Here is a 26135-nt window from a genome sequence, read left to right as displayed (position 1 = left end):
ATGCACTCAGTTAATCCTTCACTGAGTGCTCAATAGGATGCAAAATAGGCTCACAGTACAGTAGTCTAAAAGGAAACTATTTTCTCCATTTATTACTCTGAAAGTAAATGAGTTGTTTTTCAGCAAGTGTGGGATTCATCTGAAATTTATATACATGGCCCTTTTTTCATAAAGCAACTTAAATCCTGAATTATTCATAGTTTCCTCATTTCTTTCCATGGTTGGTTGTCCTGGAAGGAAAGAAGCTAGAATTTATTCCACAGGCACTTTCACTTTATTGAGTAATGGAAACGTTGCAGTGGTAAATGTAATTTTACTCATTATAGTTATTAATTTAATCTTCATCCGAAGAATATTATTGAAGTCTGGTTTTGCTATTTGACACTGTAGTTGGGTTATGAATTGTAATCAGGAAAGAGGTCATGTCTATTTATCTGGTCTTGTGCCTGGTTCTCTATTAGGTTTCTGTAAGGCTGTGTCTGAAGGAAGGCTCAGTCAGTTCTGAATAATTTTAACAGCCTGCAGAACTTATGCTTATACAATACTTATGTCAGAGATGGAAAAAATACACAAGGATTTCTATCCCTGTTATTGGTCGTACCTTGCTATCGCAATTGTTGTTTTGTTTTATTGCTTCATTAATAAAATTGCTAATGTGTTTCTGCCTCAAGTTAATTGTAACTGCTCACTCAGAGGACTGCTCTAGTTTGTTCTGCTTAAAGTTAATGTTTTCTATTTCAAAGTAAGAGAGACTTATTCTTTCTTCTCAGAGAATGTAGAGCCAGATCCAAAATGTTTTGAAAAGAAGAAGGAATTCTCTTCATTGGTTTCAGCAGACTTTGGATCAGGCTTGTAACAGACAAAACTCTGAATCTGAACAAACCAGCAAAGCATAGATCCCAACTTCAGATTGTCATCTGAGTCCTGTGGTTTTCCTAGGTGAGTGAACTTGTTATATTCATGAAGTATTGTAGGTTAAACAAAAACCATTGAAGTGCTTTAAGTTTATGCATACATTTGTGATCTATTTGAACATTTTAATACATACAGAAACAGAATGGCTGATGATGGTAAGATAAAGGGCAAGTAATTATACAATGTCATGTCTAACTGAGTAAAGTTCAGTGAATATTAATAATTCTTAAAGGTGCATTCTGACTACCCTGCAAAGAACTTATATTTTGTAAAAATAATCATTTAGCTTATATGGAAAGGCAGAAAGGCTGCATTCATGTAACACTGCCCCTGGAAATCAGGTACTGTTTTTACTCTTTGCCAATATTATTAATATGAAGTCTTTGATTGGGTGCACCAAGAATTGATGCTGAGGCTGCAAATAATTAATTCCTGAATATCCACTCAGCATGAGAAGTTTGAAAGACAGTAACCATACGTGAGTTTCTGTGGTAACATTTTAACCCTAAAAGCTTCATTTTGAATTTAAAAATAGCCAAATCTTTTTAAAGGCCAGCTCTTTTTATCTGGAGCTGATGTGACCTCCTGACATCATAGGCTGGATCCCTTAGGGGAGTGAACTGGCAAGACTGTTGAAACTGGTGCAAGCAGCTGATCTGAATGTCTTCTAACATTTTGCCTAGATTGAAGACTACTTTTCCTGTATTGACAGAGCATCAGCATCTCCAATATGCAGTTAGTTTTTTCCATTTTTTGCCTACTTCTTTTGTCTGGGTATTGGAGTACACCTAAGTATGAATAGCTTAGCTGCATCTTTTGTGAGACTGCCAGGATGCAGACCTGAAAACTGGAACTTTTGTACAAACATTTATTACATAAACTCTTAGGAACTGAGTCTATTAAAAAAGCTTTTGTTATTGTCACGGTTTAGCATTACTTTTGAATATTGTAAGAAATATCTCTGCGTTAGAGGTACATTAGAACAAAATTGAGAACGTTTTATGTAGTCTGTTAGCTACAGAATATGTTCTAGTTCTTATTAAACATTCTTATTAAATGTTTTATCACGGAACAAAACTGTCCTAATGGTGTAGCCTGTCTATACCTACTGTATCTGCGACAAAAATCCTCAAAGATTGTTTAGATCAGCATATTCTCCTTGGATATAAAGGAACTGTCTATACCAAAAACTAAGCTGTTTTTCACTGTTCGAAATTTTTTTTTTATACTCTGCAGAAGTTCAAACATGTATATACAGACAAAGCACTCATTTGGGTATGAGTCTGTCTCCTGAAATTTTGGGTCTCTTTCCACATCATGGTAATGGAGGTTTTCTCCCCTTTCACATTGTATCTGCCAGCCTGCAGGGATACATGCAGTCTCTGTGTGACTCTTTTCTGAAGTTGTTTAGTCAATGTTGCCTGTCCCAAAGGGTGTGTGGGGAGAGGGCAATGAGGGCAGTCTAAAACTGGTGGAGAGACAGAAAACAAGGGTGGTAATTAATTTTTGTAGCTCTGTTCTTGTTCATACCCTGCCATCCCACCGCACATTAGGACATTTAACCATTAAGAAATGTTGACTGCTGAGAGTCATCTTTCCTAATACACAGGGACTATTTTTGTCTCCCAGAGAGGCTCTGCTTTTAGGAACTTGTTGTCTGTTTCATGGAGGCAGTGAGGAGCTGATGTGTCAGTGGGCAGTGGCAGTCAGGCTCTCAGTGCAGTGGTATGTAAAGGTACCAGAGTTAGCTCAAAGCTGTCTTTTGTACTGGTTACAGTAGTGGTTTCTGCATGTCAACATTTGAGCTAACTATCCTAAAAAGAAGCTTCTTCAGGGTTGCATGGTTGTGTGGCTCTTCTTCCAAAACGCAGACTAGTACTTGGGAGACATGCCAGCACACCTGGGGACGCTGACAGATGGACGTTGGTGATTTAGTGGTAGCAGTTTCAAGTTCTGCTGTCCCTGCTTCTGCATTCCACTCCTTTGCCACAGGTTAGTGCCCCAGCAAAGAGAGTCGCGTGCTAACACTTCTGCTCAGCATTTCAACTGATGCTGTGTTGGTGAACTTTGGCAGGGTTGTATACATGTACCCTGCTATGCTCTGATGTGGGGGCAGCAATTTCCTGCAAAGGGGGTGAGATGGACAGCTGGGAACCTCATGTCTTTTGAAAGTGGTACTCACCAACTTCAATTGCTTAGGCAGAAAACTTTTCAGAAAATATTTCTTAAAGTGATGATAACCACAGTATTCCTTGTGTGTTCGCTATTGATATTTTGTGGGTTAATAAGGAGTAAAAGAGAAAAGAAGTGGAAAGAAAAAAGGATGGGAGCAGAACAGGAAATGGCATGCTGATAAGGGCAACCACAGATGTTGGCGAAGAGGTGATGTAATTGCACTTTCATAAGTGACATTTATGGGTTATGAAATATCTGCAGAAAATCTCAGAAAAATAATTGAACCAGACATTTTTCAGTCCTGGTGATCTGTGTGTAAAGGATCCAGTACTCTGTGGTTTATACAAAAATAGGTATATGCTTTCATTGTATAATGCAGATCTAATGATGAGCTGACTTTCAAATTATACATCATGTGCATTTTTGATACATAGCTATGCAGAGTGAGTTTTTTATTCTTCAGAATTTCAAATTTCCAGTAGCTTTGGATTTCTTCCCAACCTTGTCCCTATCTAATTCATGTCATCTCTTCCCCTGTAGAGACATAGTCCTTATTAAAAAAGATACAAGACCCAGAAAGATTCACATATGCCTAGCTCCTTGGAGAGGATGAAATAAGAATAAGATAAGTGGAAGGATTTCTTTATCAAACTGAGTAACAGCTAGACTCAAATTAGCAGTTGGAAATGATTTTCTAGAAACTTGCTGCTGTGAGTTGTTGGCACTCTGGACCCACTAGCTCCCTGCTCATGGCCGGTAATGACAGCGGGAATTTGAGAATACTTGGCGTGAACAAAATATATCTCAAATCAATTACTAGAGAAAAATGGAAAAGCACATGTGCATTTTCCATCAGTATTCCTTCCGGCTTGCATATTTTCTTCATTTCCCATTTCCATTTTATTTCATGGTAACATAAATTTCCCTTCCCTTCCCTTCCTTTCCCTTCCCTTCCCTTCTCTTCTTAAAGTTATAAATAGTCTTAAAGTCATAATTGTGCTTCTTCTAAATGCCTCTGGACAAATCTCGTAGAGTTCTTTGGGAATCAGATACAATTATTGCCGAATTCAGTCTGTGGGAGCAGATAGGTTTTTACAACACCTACTTTACTGATGACACAAGCTTGATTTTTTTCTTTTTTCTGTGCTAATTGTATTTGAGCAGAGCTTGTTGGCCAAAAAGAGTACTGTTTCACATCATTTTCAAGAACTGTAATCTATTCCTTATTTACTAAGAGAAGAAGATTACAGCAAAGCGATAGGTCTTGAATATTGTCCTACATGCAGTAAATTTTTACAAGCAAACTGCAGAGCAATGGACAAGCTTTCGTGGAGGCTCTGGGTTGAATTTCTGTGTTCTCAGCCATTCCTAGTTTCTTGAATACATTTAAAAACACAGTACATATCATCACCCTCATCTAGGCTTAGGAAATTCATGCACTTCTGTCCCAAAGTTCTGAATCTGACAAAGAAAGTGTCTTTTGTCCTTCACAGACATAATAGCAGGAAGTCTTTTTAATGTTTGTCCCTGCTAAGGTGCCCAGTGCTATACCGGGAATGCAGGAGAGCCATGTGCTGACCTGCCCTTGTTATGCCACTGGCACTGGCCCCTTTTCTGAGAGAGATTATGATGCCCTGCTTGTACACCTATAAATGCTCCCTTGGCATACTTTCATTCAGTGACTCTAATCAGGCACAGGTCATTTTGCCCTGGCAATACTGGGAAATGCAAGTGTTCAAATTTGTGGAGCCTTAGTTACCTGCATGGTGACATCTCATGAGAAGCCCCGAGGCCTGGCTGAACGCTGAGGATAGTGCAGGGAAGAAAATGTGGGCGTGTGGAGTGCACATCTGGCGAGTCCTGGAGGAGTAAGTACAGTCGTTTGCTACTGCTTGCTGTAAGTCAGTATACCATTCAGAGCAACCTGTTTATGTTTGCACCTTACAAATGCTAAAGCTGGCTTTGCAGTTTTACCCAAGGAAGTGGCTTAGCCATGTAGTCTGCTTTTCCCTCAGCTCTTTAAAACCTAATGGGTTCATTCCTACTGCGTGTTCAGACTCCCAGAACACAGTATAAATGAAATTGCAGCTGGGTGTTCAGAACCTGGACCATTTTATGCATTTTCAAAAGCTGTAAATATTTACCATCTTCCATTCACCCATGAATTGTTGATCTTGCTGCACTTATGAGAAGCTGACCATCAGCTTCTTACTTCATGCATAGATGATTGTATATCAGTCAATATAGGCTTATAAATAGTTCTAGATATCCCCAAAGTTTACCAAGCTGGGGAAAAGAGAATGTCGAAGGCAGTAAAGCTTTTTGTGAGGTGAACTGAAACAAATGAAAAGTATAATTCAGTTGAATGGCACCAGATAGTAAGATACAAAACAAGGTGAATATGAAGGCTTGGAACTGAGTATCTGATCTCACCAAGGTCACAATTGTAGTGGAACAGTAAAGAAAAAAAAATGGTATTCTGTATTTTAAATGGCTCATCTGCCCTTATGCTGGTTACTGATGTTTAAACTAGAGAAACTGAGAATGACCAGCAATTCAAGTTAAGGAACGTACAAAAGGTCACAGTAGTAAAATTTACTGCCATCTTTCTGAGATAAATGAGGCATTGAAATGCTGGCACCTCTTTCTTGTGGCAAAGATTTAAAAAAGAATACAAGCTGTGCTTTCATGTTTCTGTTTGTTTGAGGCAGACAACACAAGCTTATTTCATATTCACCTTCTAATCATGTACTTATCAGTGGCTCTTTTTACAAGAAAAATTTTAGTTAAATTTCAACTGTCTGTCCTTCAAACTAAGAAACTGCAAAGGAAAGACAAAGGCATAGCAAAGCTGCTTAGATTTCAAAATATTCATGAATGAAAAGCTAAAGAAATCTGGGACTAAAGGTTGACTTAGGTAGAATAGCATTGAGTAGTTAAATACTCCGGTGGTTCCCACAGATTATTAAAAAGCGTACAGCTTTGTGAGCTAACAGTCGGATCCTGTGAGTTTGCATTATTAAGCAGAAGAGTCCTTGGAAAGGAAAGGGAAGGAGAGCTTGGAGGACTCTTTTCCCAGGGCTGCAACTGCCTGCCTCTGAGGCAAGCTTGATTTTATTCAGTCTGAGCATAGGCTTGGAGCTCTGAAAAGGAAATCTTGGAAGTCTGCCTGACTCAACAAAAATAATTTAAGGTGCTACCACAGAGGTGAGGGCACATCTTATAACTGTTTCCTGTATTTTATGATGTCAGCACTTTTCCTGAAATAATTTGAGAGTTGCAGACATAATAATAATATTTTGCACTAAAGCAAGCGCATCTCAACTATGAAATTCATATTTTATTTTATCTGGGTTTTGATAATGAGTTTCTTCCTCAGTTAAAAACAAACTTTTTTGGAAAATAAAGCCTTACTCTGAACAACAGGGTCATTATGTCAAGCATTTCTTACAAAGCTGAAGCATAGCAATTAGCAATGAAATGAAAAGAACGTGAATGCTCTTATCAGCTTTCATGGACTATCAGCAAAGGATTTGAAAAAGCACAAGCTACTGAACTGCAGATTCTTAAAATAAATGACTTGAGCATTTCTGTGTGACAAAAGAACTTTTTTTTTTTTTTTTGCTCCCTGCAGATATTCCCCAACTCAGAGTGCCAGTGATAACTAAAGGAAATACTTAGCAGATAGGCAGATTTGTAGCTTCTTCCCTAGATACATAGCTGCTATGAAGAGAGAGTCTGAAGAACGCAGTGTTTTTAAAATTTCTCTTTATGACTCTACAAACATGACTGATATTAAGAAGCTTAATTTGAAATAAAAAATCTTGCTGCGTATGTTGCAATTTTCCGTACTCTGTGAGAGTAAAGCTATTTAACTTAATCACAACGGGCCTGAATTATGCATGGTCACCAGCTGAAATTTAGGCAAACAGCAATAAGACAAGCTTTAAATGCTTTGAGTGGTAGCATTGTTTAGATTCTCTTTTCTCCGGCTGAAAAAGTCAGCCTTTTATTGAAAAACAGAAAATGTAATTGATACTGGAGTTTTGGAAGATCTGGGAGCAAGACACTTTGAACATTACTGAATCAGAGGTTGCATGATGACTCCTAGGATGACAAAAAGGAGCAGCGTGTTCCTTCTTTCTCTGTATCATGTAAGAAAATAGGAATGGCTCTGCGGGGCCAGTTCACATGAGATGAGAATCCAGACTTTAACAGTCACCAAAAGGGAAGGATGTAAGAATAAAGAAAGCCTCTTGTGAAACCTTCTGTGACTACTGTCCCTGCCTCCAGTAATTTGCCTGGTTTATTTATGTGTGGTGGATTTCCATTTTAGGAACTTGTCCAATCCTATGTAAACCTATGTGAACTTTTAGCATTCACAACATCCTATGAAAAAGAGTTCACTGAAAAAGTGTTAACTTTACACTGTCTGAAGTATGTTTGTGTCTTGTGTTGAACCTGTAATATGTAATAAGATTACTAAAATTAACAACTTGCTAATTAGCCATTTTCTCAGGCTGGTGGTGTAAATGAGAAATCAGTGTTTGGTACTGTGCCAATTCCACTGTGTTCTTAAAAAGAGTGTGTAGAAAGAGAGATCATTCATAATATTTATGTTGAGATGAGGAGACCACTCCTGGCACCTCTACCATGTGATCTTTCTATACATTACGCATTCTGGACCTGATGCATTGACAGGTCCATTGAAGCATCTTTCTGCCTAGGCAATTAAGTAGTCATGATTGATAGTAGAGAATATAAAATCAAGTAAACTTCAGAAATACCTCTGAGGTACGGATTAAAACAAATTGTCAGGCAGTTGTTGAAATGTCTTTTTCAGATCTGCGATTTTTTTTGATTGGTTTTCAGATCTCTATATTTAAGTACTGCTTTTACTGCGAATGCTAATATGTTCTAAGTAACCATGTAGAAATCCTCATTTAATTTGTTGCTACCACAGGTCCTGATGTCTTTTTCAGGTCAGGCTGTCTGTCACTCTACCATCTGTGATAGAACCAAAGACAAGGTATTATTTTGAAGGTATTCATCTCTTTTGGACTAAGTGATAGTGCTTAACTTTTTAAGGAGACAAATGGGAATTTCCTAACTAGAGTGTCATAAGAAAACCATTTTTCTTGTTTTTACTGCAGTTTACCATTTTACATGTTAGAGAGCCTTTGTGGTACATGAAACTATTTCTTACTTGATTCAGTCTCACAAAGTTGACATCATTATCATCTCGGGTCCAAACTGTATCACAACAAAAGTTGAGTTTATTGGTATGCCAGGCAAAAGATAGATGGTAGCTTAGTGCTGAACAACACAAAGCAATATTCAAAATATCGTAAGTTCAGCATATTTTATTGCTTTAACTAGATAGAGCATAGTAAAGTTATCTGTCTGTCTATAAACTAAACAGGAAATGGCTTCAGATGTTAACCCGACCTGATTAGACATAAATACTTGTGGTCCATATTAGGGTTGTTGTCTGGGAGCCCAAAGAATACAGATTACTTTTATTATAGATGAACCAGAAGATTTTGGATAAAAATAAGAATAAAAAACATGCTCATTTTTAATTTAGAAAGAGCTGTGCATTTTAAAATACACTCATTCACCAAAAAAAAAAAAAAAAAAAAAAAAAAGAGAGAGAGAGAAAGAAAAGTTTAATTTGGTCCTGTCTAAATTCTTATGGTTTTGAAGACAATGAAATAATTTGTGAAATGTTCTGTGGTAATTCTGATTTAGAATAGGAAATTCTTCAATATCTTACAGATGGCTCAGTCATTTCCTGATGAAGACAGTCCTTGGGTAGGACTGAAGTTTTCTTGGTTATTTTGAAGAGAGATTTACTGGTCACTCATTTTAATTAATAAATGTAGTGGATAATAATATCGGCAAGGAAACCTGGGCAGATACTTTTGGATTCTTTCAATTCAAGGATTTATCATTCAGACTTCATCTCTGTCTCCCCCTGTGTGTGTTATGATTACAACATTGCACTGCTTTTTTTCTGATTGTTTTTATTGTTGTAAAACAGAGTCCCTGAAAGAGCAGATAGAGCAAGTATGTCTCATTAAAAATTACACTTTGGGCAATCATGCCCCCAAAAGAACAGAAAGAAGCACGGAGGGAAAAAGTAGAAAAGCCAAATTCAGAGCCTGTAATATAACTATTGCCTCTCAAAATCATAGTGTGGAATGAAAACCAAAATTAAAAAGTTAACTGAAGTTCCATTTTGTTTTCTGTTTTCTTGCCTAGAATTTTGAACTTTCTCATCAAGACATGACATGTAGTTCACCTCTGTCACTCTGTAACCATGACAGCTGAGAGAGGGTGTCATCTTAATCAAAAATAGCAAATAGATTGTTTTTTATGTATCATGGAAGCCGGAATAATCCATTAACGATTGAACCTGTTAACCTTGAACAGTAAGTACAATGCATAATTTGGTGACATTCCATCCTATACTTCACAAAGTTCAATAATACTGAATCATTTGTCTCTGAAAACATGTAAAGGCCACAGAGTTCAGTACATAGACAATATTACAAACAGCGGGTGTAATCTTAGCATAAAAACATACAGCATGAAAAGGTTGTAGCACATTGCAACCAAGCTGCTGAAATATCAACAGTCATTTGCAAGAAAACTTCTGTTACTGTCCTCTTGAGCTATCTGAATTGTTCAACTGAAGCAACTAGGTTGCTGTAGACAAAAAAAAGAGTTTTCTTTCTGCTTATTTTGGAAACAGAAGACAAAAGCTTTGCTTGTTTATTTGAGAGGAGGAAAGAGTAGGAGGTACAAACTGATTACTGTCCATAATGGAAATCTCATTTTTGTCTTATTCAGAATGTTTTAAACGAAAAAGAAATACTTGTCACAAAACCCTTTTTCTGAACTGTCTGATTAAATGGCTACATTTTGTTGATTGTCAATTGTATTCCCTTAGTTTATTATTTTGAATTATCAAAACATTAATTTAGGAGCACCTACTCATTTTTCATATACTAATTTATTCTCTTTAGCTTCAGTAGGTCTCTTAGGCTGTCGTCACTTCATCCAAATATCCATTTCACCGCCAGTGTATGTGCTTTTAAGTCCATTGGGCCAAGTGCTGATACCCTTATGCCTTCTTAAATAGTCTGTTACTTCATACAGTGAAGGTACGTGCAACAACTCTCTTGTTGGTATCTTTGTCAGAGAATCAGGTCAAGGAGTGACAGAAAGAAGTCTCCTGCATATTTGAAGGATGTGAAAGTGTCGGTGCATTCTTTGCCGGTATTCATCTTGCAGGGCACCTCAGCAAAAAATCTTACAATATCTGTGGTTCAGCAGTGGGAGTAAGGACTCCAGGGCACTTGCCCACAATGTTATGCTTTAGAATGGAGTGAGTTCTGCCATGTGGAAACCAAGATTCACACAAAAACACCTAGCACTCTCAAAATATATTTTGAACAATCAAACAGTTATTTGCCATTCTAAGTCCACAACAGACAAAACTGTTTATCCTGACATGAACCATTTGACAAGTATGCTTCCTAATGAATTTTACAGTGCCCTTTATATCTCTTTCTTTGCATTTCATTTTATTTCTTAGCCTCTCCTAGGTAATTCTAGGCTTTCCGACCTATGAAATTGCAACAATAATTTTTTGAAGGAAACGGTGAAGTTTTTTGTTTTTGAGAACAGACCACAACATCGCATTAAATGGATACACTCTCAAAGACAAAATACACTTAATTATTTTTAGCAACTGTAATTAATGATACAATTTGCGATTTTCATATTAGATTATTATTTAGATTTCTACATAAGACAGCAGATTCTAATCAGTAGTCAGTTTTATTCTTTTTGACTCCTGAGGGAGAGACTTTGCCATGCAAAAAGTTTCATTAGCTGTTGTATAACAAACCACATGATATAATTACCATATGCCATTATTGGATGGTAAGTTCTTGCATTTCATATCTGTCAAGGTTCCTACCTCCCTTTTCAACTGGCAGACTCTGTTACCATTTTGATGCTTGAGCAAAAGCTCTTCCATTTCTACCCTAGAGCCATAACTAAGTTTAGGCCTTGAGCCAGAGACAAGCCTGTGCTAGCAGAAGGTTTCTATGCATCCTGAAAACATAATATCAGAATGGTATTAACTGGGGTCATGTATTACATGTGATTCAGATGAACCCAGCAGCTTTATTCTTCCCTAGAGTAAGTGGTTATCTTTATCTGATTCATTCTCCAAAGAATTGTCAGATTTAAGCACTATTTGGGAACTAGAGAAAGGAATCTTGATGATAAAAGGTAAGTTACAAGTCCAAGGCACCAATCCAACAAAAGGCCTTTAATATATATAACTAAAATAAATGGGACAATTCCTGTGTTCTAAAGGTATGTGTTTTTGGATTGAGGTTTGAGGCAGTTAGTTTGAGCCAAATGTTTTTGGAAAGGTATGGATTTTACTCTGACTTGTATGAATTATATAGTAATGGTTATATCACTGGGGGGGAAAAAAAGATGAAAATTAAAGTTTTAATGGCCATATTAACATGGTCATCATAGGCGTATTTTAAACTTATCTATTTTTATTGTTCTGTTGTTGATAATAACAATATGTGGGTGTTTAAACTGTAAAAAAAAGAGATATTTTGTTCCTTAGGCTTTTGTTTCTGTATAGAGGTTTTGGTGGTAACACTGTAGTTACAAATGTCAATTATACAGGATTTCTTCTCTAAGTGTTTACAGAAATGATTAGACTACATATGGATCTACATGGATAGTTCTCACTAAATACTACTTTTCCATCTTAGTTGGAATAAAACTAATGGGTGGGCATAATAAAGTGAAGAGAACACGGGTTATTTCTCTCATGCACTCGCTGAGTTTTCTGTCCATCAGAGCAGCTGGAGGAAAAAAAGTTCACACCATAGCTACCTGAGCATTCCTGAAGTAGAAGGTAGCACATGAGAGAAAAAGATGGCCCACACCAATAAAGCCTGCTCAGATTTTTGGATATTAAATGATGGGATAGAGAATGGAAAGCAGAGGACTTTAATTTTAATTCTACCAGAAATAGATTTAGACAAAATTCAGGCTGCTTGGTCTGAACTGTTTTCCACGAATGTGGCCGCAAGACATAGGGCTGAATGAGTATCAAAACTCTCAACTAGAAATGATGTGAAGTATCTGTTAATATATTAAGTAAATTCTGTACGCTAAGAAAGCTTACAGAACTAACTTGGGTGCACATGTTAGTGCTTAAAGAATATGTATTTTATTCCATTTCATTATGTTTCCCAACTAAGAATGATTGTTATCTCTACTTAAATTAAAAAAAAATTTTTTTATTTGCTTTTAGCTTAGCCTGGCCTATGTTAAGAGTGATTTCAGGACAGCTGATGAGCCCAAAGTGTTCCATTACTTTGAGCAGTGATTCTAAATACTGTATGACTATTTTCTCAAGATGACCAGCCCTCCCATTCCTCTTCCTCGAGACAACCAAAAGGTAAGAAAGGCTGTCTTCACTTAGCTCCCCAACTGACCCATGAAATTGATAGTTTAGGGGTACATAAATTAAAAAAAAAAAAAAAAAAAGAAAAAGAAAAAAAAAGGAAAAAAGAAACCCCTTTCCGTGCTCACTGTTAGCCACAAAAACTCTTTGTACGTTTGTGTATGTGTGTGTACACACACACACACACACACACACACACACACACACACACACACTTGATATCTAGGAGTAGTAGTACATGGTCAAACTCTGAAGGTTGCAGGATAACATTTAATAGAGAGTTGACTGAAAAGAATGCAAACTAGAGAACATTCCTCCACCGTGCCCTAGCATATGTGATCTTTGTATTTCCTGCACTCTCTGCAGGGCTTTTCAAAGGAAAGAAGTAAACTGACACACAGGAAGACTAGTGTGAGAGAGTTGCTAGAGGACAAAAGATGGATCTACTGATAGTTTGATTTAAATCAGAAAATTAAATCCTAATTTACTTTCCAGAACTTAATATTAAATCCAGTCAGAATTTTTCTGGCAGAATGGTAGTGCATTGAAAAATATTGATTTAACAGATAGGCATTTTTATGTGAATTCATCAATGTTTGAAGAGAAAATGGACAGGTGAGCCAGCCGGACAGAAACAAAGAAGTCAAGCTACTTGGCTCAGAGGCTCTGTGGCCATCCAGAGCTCCAAACGCCCCAGCTAGCAGCTGCGCAGGCTGTCCAGTGCTGCAGGCTGCCTGGTGTGCTGGCTGGTGGGGAGGATGTGTGGCTGCCCAGCTAGCAGGCTTATGAAATGGATGATTTTACTGTACCCTCAGTTTTCTTTGTCTGAGGGGTTCTTTTGAATGCTAAGCCAATAAGTGCATGATCAAAACAGAGTAAAATTAAATCTGCATTTAAAACCTGGTAGATTAAAGCCAAGCAGAAAAATATGAAGAACATAAAAATAAGTTATATCTTTAATTAGAAATACTTTCCGTAAGTATGATGAATTTCATTCATTTGGGCAATGTACTCTTCTGATGTCATGAAACTTCTTGTAGCTAAGACCATGATATCTTTAAAGAAGCTGTAGTTACTAGAAAAGGTATTACTCAAATATATGTCTATTACCATTGAAATCAATACAATTAGTCATAGTCTCACAACATCTGCATATATTTCTGTGCTTTCTTTTGTTAGGGTCAGGGAATACAAATGAAATAACAGATGTAAGTGATACAGGAAAAAAAGATGCTAAGTCTTGGAATCTGAAACCTATTGGATACCCAGGAAAGCTTTTGAGAAAGGAGCACAAAATTTATGCTGTTACTTTTATTCTATTGTTTTGTCCCGATATAAATTCACATGCCTTATAGTGAAAATCTGGAAAAGGAAAAAGTGGAATTTACTCAGTACTGCCTAAAACTTCCCAACATTGCATATAAAATACATAGTTAAATTGACTGCACTGTGGTCTGTTTGATAGATCTTTGAAATAGAATATATCTGCCTATGTTTTGCGTTAAAATAGATATATGTATGCTTTTTCTGCTGGAATAGCTTTCAAAGAAAATGAGCATGTTCTTGTTTAAATATACAAAATTGGATTCTAGGTGCATTCAATCTGAAGAAATTAGTGCTGCTCTAGTAGTCATAGAAACTGCAAATAAGAACACACTGTTGAGTATAACCATCTGCAGAAAATCTGAATGCTGAATACAGTTTTTGTATATTCCTAACTACATAGGAAGTTAATAGAAGGAAAATTTCAGAAAAAAAGCTCTGTGTTAATTATCAATTACAGCAGGGCGACAGGGCAGCAATTATTAGGACTTAAGTAAAAGGCCATTCTGTATTTGCTGTCCATCCTCTTACAAATGAATATTGAAATATATTATCTGACGTCAGTAAAAAACTGATTTGGAACACACTACCCTTTATTGCCCTACAAACCAAGAAAAAAAACAAAAAAAATTGCAAATACTCTTCTGCAATTAGATGAAAACTTTTGTAATGAGCATATGGCCTTTTCCAGAGCTCACTGCAGTATACAAATTAGGTATTCTATATTGTACCTACAAGGACTCTAAAAAGGCACTAGTGTCTGTGTAAAATATGTAAACAAGTATATATCAAATATGTACTTGTAAATACTGCAACTACAGATACTAATGAAGTAATTGCATATGAAAATAATAACCACATGATTATGTAGAATTACCTGATCTGATTTGCATGCTTGACTGTGAATAATTATGCATATGAGTCAGGCTTACCAAATAACTGCTTATCCTATAGCTAACTACTTTAACATCATTTTTCTCTCTTGCAGTGTATGTAGGAGTGCAGTATTCTCTTGAAATAAGTAGTCTTTCAATATTATTTAACAATATTTAGGAAAAAGTTCTGGTTTGCAAGCCGTTCAGTTCAATAGTAAATATTACTCATTCAGTATTTGACTAGTATTGGTTAGTTCTGCTTGGTCACACAAACTGCCACCTTTTTCTGTTTTTTTTTCATTGATGAAAATAATGCTTGGGTACAGAGTTCTGGTATGAATACATGCTTTAGAAAGTAACTAACTTAAAAATTATTCTTTCACAAATAGAGTATGTCACTCTACTGGTTTGCACAAATAATTGCAGAAATTGGGCAAGAAGATTCAAATATAGTCAAATTTCCACTTTTATTTTTACTACATATTTATAGGCTTTCTTGAGATATTTATCTGCAGGTTGAATGTGGTCTAAGTACCTAAATACATACCTACTAATTTCCTAAAATATTGAGAAGCTAGTCATAATTCTCTTCTTTCCATAACCTTATTTCTCAAGGTGATCTTCAAACTGTCATTTAAAAACAATGATGTAGTAATAAGAAAAGCTGCAATTTTAGAGAGCTATTAATGACAGCTCACAGCGAGAAAATACCGGCGTGTAGCAGAACATGTGCTGTAGGATCACGGTAGTGTGCCCGTGCTAGAACACAGAGGGAATCTCTACAGGAGGTGGATCCAAAGGGCCGCTCTATAGTGTGTTTACCTGACTTGCTGTTGTTGGGGCCCTGAGTGCACCAATAGGCCTTAATTGCTCTGATGAACCTCATCTGGAGCTTCCATTCACTCACCCTGTGCCCATAGGCCCCGGAGGAGCATTTCAGCATAGACCTTGCCTGAGCCGTGCTGTTGGTAGACCTGTCCCCAGGCCTGTTCCTTGCTGACCCTGACCTGCTGCCTGGACTCCCTGATTGGTGTTAGACTGGACTCATTACTTCAGAAGCACAAAGTATCTGGCAGTCACTGGACTGTTAGTTGAACCTGTTGCTATCACCAGACCTGCTCTGCTCCCCTTGCTTCGGTGCTGTGGGACTTTGCTCTTGGTGGTGTCTTGCATTGCCCCTGCCTGCACTGTGTTGCACTCAGCTCCTGGCTTGCTTTCCCTCATGCTGCTCTTGATAGCTGTTTTAAAAGACTGCTTAGTGTATCCATCCAAAAGGTCCTCAGAAGCCAGGTTGAGCTATTTGGGGTCTTTTCGTATGTGATCCACTAAACCTACGTGAGAGACAATTTACTGACAAAGTGAAGGAAAGTGTGGAAGGGCACTTCCACATCTGTATTTGCTACACCTTTCAGAATCTTGGGGCAAAACTAAAACAATACTAAATACCATAAGGGATTACTTTTCTGTTTCCAGAAAGCTTGAAATGTAAAATTTGCATAGCCTTATCAAGGAGTACAGTACACAGTCTATCAACTTCCGAAAGTAGTAGCAGGATTTTTAATTGCTGTCTGGGTTATGTGCAAGATTTTCGTAACCAGGAATTCTATCTAGAAATAGAATTTAGAGCTAGGCAAATAGGTGGCAGGACTATAACTTCTCCCTCTCATTTTGATATTTCATGAAATGAGAACTGTATACACTTGTCATCTTGGAAATCTCTCTATATATTTATTTCAGAGGTTATCTAATTAGAAGAAAAGCATTCCTGATCATCTTTTTAAACTGATCTAGAACACAGTATAGTCGTCTCTTCATGGATTCAGACACTCTCCATGGATTAAAACTCTTAGCATCACAGACAAGGGCTACAGCTATACCAGCAAGATAGCGTGCTCAGGCATACTTGCATTTACCAGTGCAGATAGCGCCAAGAGTCAGCTTCTTTTGATGGTCTGCTCTTTTGTCAACAATGTTAAATTCAGCTGTGATTCCTGTCTGTGATGGTCTGAGAGCAGTTAGGTCTTTACAGATGAAAGTACTGTGAAAAACACTAATAGACGATTGGCAAAAGTAGTCTCTGCTACTGAAGTATCTATTTTCACTGCTGGCAAAAAGGGATGCAGTGTGTAGATAGACCATAGTGCCCTTAAGAGGGCGTGGGTAGGACGAATTTGTACTACTCCAAGTCCACAGCTAGTTGGTATATGCTGGAAAGGACATGCATCCCCAGTATCTACAGAATGCTTTTATGCAACAGTTGCTGTAATTACTGTAGCTTCCATAATTAGTAGTGAAAAAACATATTATGTTATTAGTATAGATGCTTTTTTGACAAAAGAGGGATCACTGTTTACCAGGAGAGACATTTCAAGTGAAATTTCAAAGAAAAATAACATTCTCTTAATGAAATGTATTTTAGCTTCATGGAGGAATAAAGATTTTTGAAATCAATTATAAGCAAGTTTTGAAATGACTTTCTAATTCTAAGAGGTGAAGGAGTAATCACAGCAAAATCTTCAATTTTGCTGCTTTAATTCAAACAGTGAAGAGGATAAAGTACTTGTGTATCAAACAATTGACAACTTGGTCTTCAGACAGGTCTGAGTTCTAATCTAAGGCACTGTTAACAAAGTGATGTGAAAGTCATTAAGTTGAGACTGCTTAAAGGCTGTTGCAGTTGGAAGATGTTTCCACAGACTACAGGCTACATACACATGCTCTTTTGGAAATGAAGAACTGTTCTGAATGTCAAGTGAGATAAAGTAGGTCATAAAGATGAATAGTGTCGAGTATTTATGATATACAGGATTTATGAAACAGTGGGTGCCCACAACTGTGGCCTCACACATTTTTCCTCCTCAGGAAAACTGACTGCATGTCACTACTTTATGGCCTGTATGAGGAAAGAAGAATAGAACTTAACATTTTCTAGTGCTTTAGAACTACAGTTTGCTTTCCAGATGCAACATTAAATCACACCAGTTCTCCATGATGCTAAATATTTATTATAATTTCATTTTTAAAAGTAGGAAGGTTCAGCCTCTCCTCAGAGAGGAAAAGGGGGAATGACTTAGCCAAAACCACAGTGAGAACTAATGTCAATGGACAGTAGCACAGAGTGCCAACTTCCAGTTTTCTATTTGCTTTCTCTAAATCGATGCTCAAAGCTATATAAAATTGGGATGTCTTTTAGTCCATAAGTATCCTATGCAGGATAACATAAAAATTTAATTTACATTGTAAGTTTTCTTAAAACTAAGAAAGCATCTGATGCAAAATCATCCAATTCTACATGTTTTTTGTTTTTGAATACTAATCAAATTTTTTTTTTTTTTAATAAAGATGTCATGTACATTGAAAATATCTCCAAGCATTTTATTGTCATAGCTGTTTAGCTTGAAAATAGGCATTTTGTTAAGAGGTTTTATCAATTCCCCAGGCTGGAGTCAGGAAGTTCAGCAGAATGTAACTGACAGACATAAACACTTTTTCTAGAGGGAACATATTCTACCTGTGGACTTCATTTCCAGGTGCCTTTTAAGAAATTGCTTTAAATGTGTGAAATGTTTTAATAGTTTGAGTCCTGGATTCCTCTGAGATCGCTCTCTTTCCTATGGTATAGTGGCAGGTTGAGTTATCTTAAGTATGGAACATACATAGCACAAACAGATATGTAACTATTTCAAACATTAAGGATGTCATAGTATAATGTGTTGTTGGTTGGAATTTCCATAGAACAAGAGATGTAACTCCTTTCTTACATTTAAGAGGGAGGAAATATTTCCAGCTTTTCAGGTTTCTAAGTTTAGGAAAGTGGTTTTTTTTTTTTTAATTTATTTTTAATGGAAATGTCATGAAACCACCCAGTGCCTCTGTGTGCTCTTCATATAGCTTTTGTTATTAATGTGAGTCTAATATGTTATTTATGTTGCCTTGTCATAAAGCAACTTGAGCAACAAGATGTAAATACATTTGGGGAGAGTCTGGCTTGCTTATTTTGAATTCATGTGATTAGCAGTAGAACAATGTCTGTGTAGAGTTCAGAATGTAAACAGATACTTGAAGGTTCAGAACCTTATTGTTAAAGGAAAACCTGCCCAAGAGGAGGTATTCATATTATCTTATTTAGGCATCTAAGATCTAGGCTTTTTAGACTGCTAACTTCAGGAGATGGAAGTTACCCAAGAAGGCAAAATGGGGTCCTCTGGTTTGTGTCATGAATCACTCTCCAGAGACACCTACCTTTCTTCATTGACTATTAAGCAGCTAGTCTCTTATCTGTATTAATACCATAATTAATAGATGAATTCTTAAAATTCTCTGCTTTTGGATATACAGTCATATGAGGTCATTCTGAGATGGAATCTGGAAAGGAAGAGTGAAAGGTGAAAAATTAATTCTTGGACCTTTTCACTAAGAAAATACTGCAGAGAAATTGTTCCACTGCAATCTACTTTTCATGAAGGGGAGCACCTTAGAGAAATCTTTACAACCAAGGGAATCTTAAACCCAGTGAAGCAGGAGGCTATGAAGTCATCCCTGGGTTAAAAGAAGAGGCTTATAATATTGGAATTTCAGTAAAACAAGTTTGCTTTAAGTTAACGTGGAATAATTTTCTGAGTTTATGCATTTTGGATGAAGAATGCAAAAATCCTCCCTTCCCACTGACACAATTGCTGATGTTGTAATTTCAGCTTTTTTGGCTGTGTTCTTTTTTTGTGTGCGCTCTCTCTCGTGTTTTTCATCATTGGAGTTCCATTGGGGCCTGCTCTTACTGCTGATGTGCACCCAACGCATGTGAGTAACCCCAGCGAGACCTTCTGCACTGAGACACCTGCACAACTGATTGTTGGCCTAAAATATAGATATACTTCTAGCATGTTTCATGCTCAAAATGTGTGGCATTACTATAGGCTTTATATTCAGAAGTATGAAAAAGATATTATCAGCAGAAAGAATACTAAAAATGGGGATGAGTAGGTTGACAGTTGTTCAAGGACATTCGATTTAGCTGTGTCAGACCAGATTAGGCTGCTCAGAATAGAGAAGTGACCATCAGTTGAATTAGTTATCCTCCCTCTATTTTATTTCTTTTACAGAATGGCTTGGGGCTGGGAGGGAACTGTATTACCACTGTAGAATTCAGAAATATGCTGGCTGTAAATTGTCCAGTAAAGACTTAGGTGTGTAAAATTTCCACTTAAAGCTTGACGTTTCCTCCTGTCCTCTTTCTTCCCCTTGCACTCACATTAAAGCTATAAAAACCTTTATGTCCTTTTCCAAACACATACCAGGTTATGGTTCATCTGGATCATTTCAGTCATCTGATTTACAGCATGGCTTCAGAAACAGTTGTGTCAGTGCAACTAAGAGGAGGAGGGAACTGATGTTTAACAGGAGGAGTGAGTGGCCAGGCACGGCGAAATCAGGGGCTGCTTAGCCTGAACTCCAGACACTGAAGTCAGTGTCTCAAGGCACTACAGTTGTGACTTTTTGTAAGTCATTTGGATTTGGCATTGTGTCCATTTTCTTTAATGTGTAAGTGAGGGGTGATGATCCTGACCCTCATCCTGCCCTCTCTCGTATGGACAGTAACCTCTTCAGGGTAGGGCTTCCTCTCACTGTGCACTTGGGGACCCTATCTTGTCTGGAGCCTCAGTGAATTTTAACAGATCAATTAAGAAGGTTATCTGGGTTGATATGTATTTGGGAAATGTTAAGCATAATTTTAAAAAATCCTGTTTATATTATTATGGTAGCTTTATAAATTAAAGCTTGAAAAACCAACCAAAGGAAACCTTTATTTCAATTCCAGTTTTATAGTAAAATATCTTGTAACTGCCTAATCATACCTTTTCACTTTCCACTACCATTTTTAACTTCAGTTATTTTGAATGATGTCTCCTTCACACCTGTTCTTAGGAAAAAACACGCCAGTTGAGCAGAGTCTAGGCTTTACAAATAGCGTTTCTGCTGATTTCCTTGCACCATTTTCTTGGTTTGCAAAAACACATGCGCTAATGTTTTAGGAAATGTTAGCGTTCTTGTTACAAAATCTTCTGCCTGCGTCACTTCAGAAATGTTTTTAAGGGAACTAACACAGCTACCTACATGTGCCACAGGGAGATCATTTGATTGCTGTTAGTTTGGGCATAATTTATTAGAAACTAGGCTGGTTTTCTGTCTGTCTTTTGTTGATCCCTGAGCAAAAAGTGATGTATGTAGAGAAACATTTCCAAAAGTATTTTTTATTATTCCAGTTTTTCAGTTGACTGGTTTGAAGCTTGATACTCTGTCATGATTCAAAGCTGAGAGGATTAGATTAGACAAACCTTTGTTTTTAACAGCAGGTAAGAAGGTAAGCAATTCAGTAAAATAAAGCAGTGACTGCAGCTTAACTGGATTTTGCATGTGGTGAAATAAGTTTTTGGCAGTTGCTATGAATTTGAGAAGCAGGCCAGGGAAATAGTGAAAAAGATATTAAAAGGTTTTTTTTAATTTATTGTCAGTGGAGAAATCAATTAAACATGAATTTTGAATTAATAAACATCCAGATGCTTAAATAGTACAAAACTTGTAAGAATTACCATTCTTAGCTTACATAATTTAATGTCTATCAGAAGTGACTAGTGTATTCCAATCTGTAACGTGCATTATTTTGTTGTCGTTAAGTTAAACAAGCAATGAAATGAGGGACATGATATAATGCAGAGCCACCTGGAAATTAAAGCAGACAGGAAATATTTTCCACATGCTGTGAATATTTTCAGGATGCTAAAATATTTCTTATTCTGCATCAGGCTGAGTCTTTCTATATGAGGGAGAGGGGGGATAGCCAGAATGTGGCACAGTAGGGATTTGAACTCCAGGCTTCAAGGGGAATTGCTCCAAGGCAGCCCAAGGCCTTTCTTCTTCTTCTTCTTCTTCTTCTTCTTGTTCTTGTTCTTCTTCTTCTTCTTCTTCTTCTTCTTTGTTTTGTTTTGTTTTGTTTTCCTTTTTCTCTCCTGGCTCTGTCCCTCCCAGCAGCCCAGGGTGCCAGGCAAGCCCCTGCTTTGTCTAGCCCTAGCTGTGGCCCCGGGTTAGACAACTGGGTGCTTTTCTCTTCCCTCCACCCCTGCAAATACGCATCTTTCGGCATGAACACGCACCCAGATGCTTGCTCACTTCAGCCTTGACTAGAAATTCCAACCTGTAAACTGAAAAAAGTTGTTCTTCAAAATTGGCATAATCCAGTATTTTCTGACAAATAAAAACAGCCATTTCAGTAAATGGTTCCTGGCTGGCATCGACATCACATTATGTGAAAAGAGGGACAATACGCAAACCAAAGCTATGAGGAGAAGAGGGACTACTTGAAGATCTTAGATGAATGATGTTTGGCCCTGGGTTTATGTGACTGCATTATTGAAAAGGCAGATCAGGTTAAGAATGTTAGAATTAAAGCTTGAAATACGTATTTTTAGCTATCTTCATGATATCAGTGTAGCCTTGTTTCTGTTTGCTGATTGGATGAATTATATGAGTAATCAACACAGCACCTATTTTTAATACGATACCTAAGATACATTTCACAAACTTGCAACCTGCCCATAGACAGTGTGTGAGCAGAAAAGAATTCTGTGTTTTAGCATTATAACTTCTTAAATCTTATTAAATTTGAATCACCACATTTGTGATGTGGAATTGACATATTAATTATGTGGAATCTGCATAAAACTGGTGTAAGAGAATGACAGTCAGGCCTTTTAATATCAGCCAGAGATGTATTCTGCTCTTTTATGCAGATTTTTGTATGGTGATTTCTAGGTTTCCACACTGCTCTTTTATCTAAATTTTGAGATGTATGACAGTAAGAAATGTTTTCATTCCTTCCTTTCAGTCCAAAGGATTCAGTTAAGAGACCCAGATCATATTTTTTCTGAATCCCACTATGTCATGCCAACACCTGACGATCTAACAAAAGGTAACACTGCCCTAAAATTAGAGCTATTAGTATGTAAAGGAGAAGGGGGGGGGGGGGAGACTGTAAATCCTCTAACCACATAGCCCTGTTTGAACTTACTGGCTTCTTGTGGTACCACAGCTAGTTTATCATGTACATCATTATTTAAATCTGCAGCCAGGAGCAATTTACATAGTCATTAGCTGTAATTTGCAGAATTGCCCAAGAATGAACTTTCTTTGGAGCCTGCTTTAATTTGTTCATTCATATGAAGCAATTTCAACAATGTTTCCATTAAGGGAGATTTCCCCCCATTCATCTCCCATTGTCTTTTGCCCAGCTCCTTTCCGCGTTAGATTAACTGTGTGCTTCACACCTCTCACACCCATCTTGTGTGAAGATCAGCAAAGATTCTTTAGGAGAGATTGAGATGCGATAATAGTCAGCAATGCAGAAAAGGATAGACCATGAAACAGTAATTTTACCAATATGCTTAATTTTCAGCAATTTCTTCTAATCCTATGGCTTTCCATAAATATTAATAGAGCAGACTGTGAGCTAGCCACTTAGTGTTCTTGATTCTAATTAATGTGAGCTTATTAATGTGAGAGTTCAGTGTGTTAACCTCAAGGGTTGTAAGAACGAGAACTGAAATATTCTCTGTAGGAGCTGGAGAAGCGGGGAGAAGAGAGAAATGAAGGGCCAAGGCTGCCTTTGTGCTTTCTTGTAGTTTACAGAATTTATAGAGGCTGTAGGATGAAGTCAAGCCTCTGTAGATGTTCTTCATGAAGGCTGTCTGTGATGCAACTAAATCTTTTGAATTGGATTATCTCCAAGATGGTGACAGAAATAAGAGATTATGGTGGACTCAAATGGTGGAAGTGGCTCTAGGAACATGAGAAAACAAGAAAACAAATAAAACCTCACTGGATATTTGACAGTTCCACCACTCTTGCCTCTTAAGTGTTCTTTTAGAGGAGCATTAGGGCAATCTCATCAAGCAGTGCACTTTCTGGGGAAGAGAGATTTCAGGCTGAAAACTAAAAAACTAGGGCTGCGTCGTGAAAAAGAAATCCCTTTGTTCACAATAGAGGTGATTAGAATTTTTCCCATAAACATGTTTTCCAGTTTGTCAGTCACCTTTTCATGAAAAATATTAACATTTTAAACATTTTCTTTTTTCATGTAGCATTAATTTAAAATAAATACATAGTTGTTACTCCAACAGACAGGGACATTGTATGATTCAATGAAAGTCAAGGCTACTTTTTTCACTGTTGTTTCTGCCTGTAAAATAACAGTTCAGGACATAATTATGAAATCAGTTTTCACAGAAAAACAAAATAGTTTGATTGCAGTGACAGTGTTTCAGACTTTTTTTGAAAGCTGTTTCCCTTGAAACATCAATTAATCTGTCAGCACAGTTTCAGAGTTCTCAGAGCAGTAGTATTCAAGCGTATGCTGATCCTGTGAGTCGCTTTCTGTTGCTGAGGACACAACTTTGGAAAACTGTCATCTCATTATTAGTGCCTTCCAGGGGCAGGAAGCCCGTGGCCAGGCATGTGCAGCTGCATGTTGTACTTACTTGGTTGTACCTCGCACCAGGGTTCCCTGGTTCTTGGCTGTCATTGTGATTGAAGTGGATCAGACAGGGAATGATAAATTTCATATCAATCACAGCTCTCAAACTGAAAGTGAAGAAAGCTGTGCACTGTCCTGAGATGTTCAGAAGGCATGTGCCAAACTGATTTAGCAGTAGCATACATGGATATGAAGACAAACATGTTTTCACTTTGCTCCTTTTTGCTTCAGAATACTTTAAGCTGTTATGGAAGGGTGAAGAGTCTTTGAACTTAAAAGACTTTGGGAGGAGTGGGGGAAATGTGCTTATAAGAAGGAGTGAACTAAAACTTACCCTAGGATCTTTCAATGTTATTGTTTTGAATTAAAGTCTTGGGATATTCTGTCTCAGTCCAAAGGAGAATGATGATACTTATATAGGTGAAGTAACACAGAAACGATGATAATGCTCCCTGGCTAAAGATGGCCCTTTATTTAACTCTGCTTTTGCACATGCTTTCTTTATTACCCTTTCTTAGCTTGGATAATACAAGTCACCTCCTGCTGAGATCTTGCAGATGGTAATTTAGTATTACAAGAGACGCTGTAGGAATGGAGAGAAATTTCTCTGTTGGATTTAGTGTCACTGATAGAAGCACTCTGTTGCTTGATTTAAAATTCTCATGAGTGATTAAATAAAATAGGTGACCATACAGTGTTTTTTTCATGTCTGTGCTGGCTTGGCTTTATAACCCTTCAAATTTCCAGAGCCATTGTGGTAAATACGATATTGAGCATTCCTATTGAGCTATTGGCCTTCTAGTTACATAACTTTTTGTATGTGCTGTATCAGCTGAACGTATTGGCTGGTTTGATCCAGTGTTTAAGAACTTCTTAGTTCAAGATATTTGTTATTCAAGTTATCTTAATTTTTTTTAATACAGCTTTTTAGGAATGTAGTTTAGAACCAGCACAACTATGGTCCTTTTGAAGCAGCCCATGCCTTAGAGGGAATGTGTGCTGTGTTGCACATGCCAGTTAACTCAGAAAAGGAGAAAAAACCTGCAAGAAGGGGCTGCCGCTTTAGCTGGTGTGATTAATAATAAATGTTATAGCTGGATGTCTCAGAACTCCATCCGGGTCAGGGGCCTACATAGCTGAGCACTAGATATGTAAGTAAGAGTTTTCACCCTGTAATAGATACAATCTAAAAGACAAGATAGAGCAGATAAATGAAACCAACAGATGAAAGGAAGTTTGGTAAAAGAACAAGTAATAGAAATAGCTGCATATCTTAACATAAACAAGTTAGATTCATAGTTCTTCACACACCACCACCTATGAGTAAAACAGCACTGCATGTTCAGTGTAGCTAATTAGTTAGCATCTCTTCAGCCATTATAGTGAAGTTCGCATGACATCTTTCTCTGAATTGCAACTGTTTGTTTATGTTTTTAAGTGTTTCTCTTTCCCCAACACCAACACAAGTTGCTGACTTTCAAATGTAGACAGTAATGTTTGTGGAGATTTTTTGCACTAGCTTTTGCTGTACCCAGAAATGTCAGCTTGCGTTCAGGAAGTGCAACTGGCTGTGTCTGTTTCCAGCTGCATGTGCAGTTCTGCTTTCATTGCAATAAGATGATGTCGCTGGATACAGGATTCATGTCAGAGTTTAAGGTACCTTTTAAAAAAATAGACCTGAACCACTGACAATACTTTCTTTATTCCCTGTATTCATATTATCTAAAATTACCTAAAGAGCTGTAAATCACATTGTCTGATAAATAGGAACACATTAGAATGACACACATTTCCGTGCTGAGCCATGTAT

General features: G+C 37.2%; 1 long non-coding RNA gene across 1 annotated transcript in view; it reads left to right on the top strand.

Moving 5' to 3' along the window:
* Nucleotides 1-783: 783 nt before the first annotated feature.
* The window catches only part of LOC112985687 (uncharacterized), a 207284-nt gene continuing 181932 nt past the window's right edge, over nucleotides 784-26135 (top strand). Inside the window, exons 1-4 of the long non-coding RNA XR_003259801.2 lie at nucleotides 784-939; nucleotides 8073-8119; nucleotides 9355-9524; nucleotides 12452-12598. This is a non-coding gene — a long non-coding RNA (uncharacterized LOC112985687). The remainder of the gene's footprint in view (nucleotides 940-8072; nucleotides 8120-9354; nucleotides 9525-12451; nucleotides 12599-26135) is intronic.

The sequence above is a fragment of the Dromaius novaehollandiae genome, chromosome 5, assembly GCF_036370855.1.
Source record: "Dromaius novaehollandiae isolate bDroNov1 chromosome 5, bDroNov1.hap1, whole genome shotgun sequence".
In the NCBI taxonomy this organism is placed as follows: domain Eukaryota; kingdom Metazoa; phylum Chordata; class Aves; order Casuariiformes; family Dromaiidae; genus Dromaius; species Dromaius novaehollandiae.
This window is presented reverse-complemented; position numbering and strand designations above follow the sequence as displayed.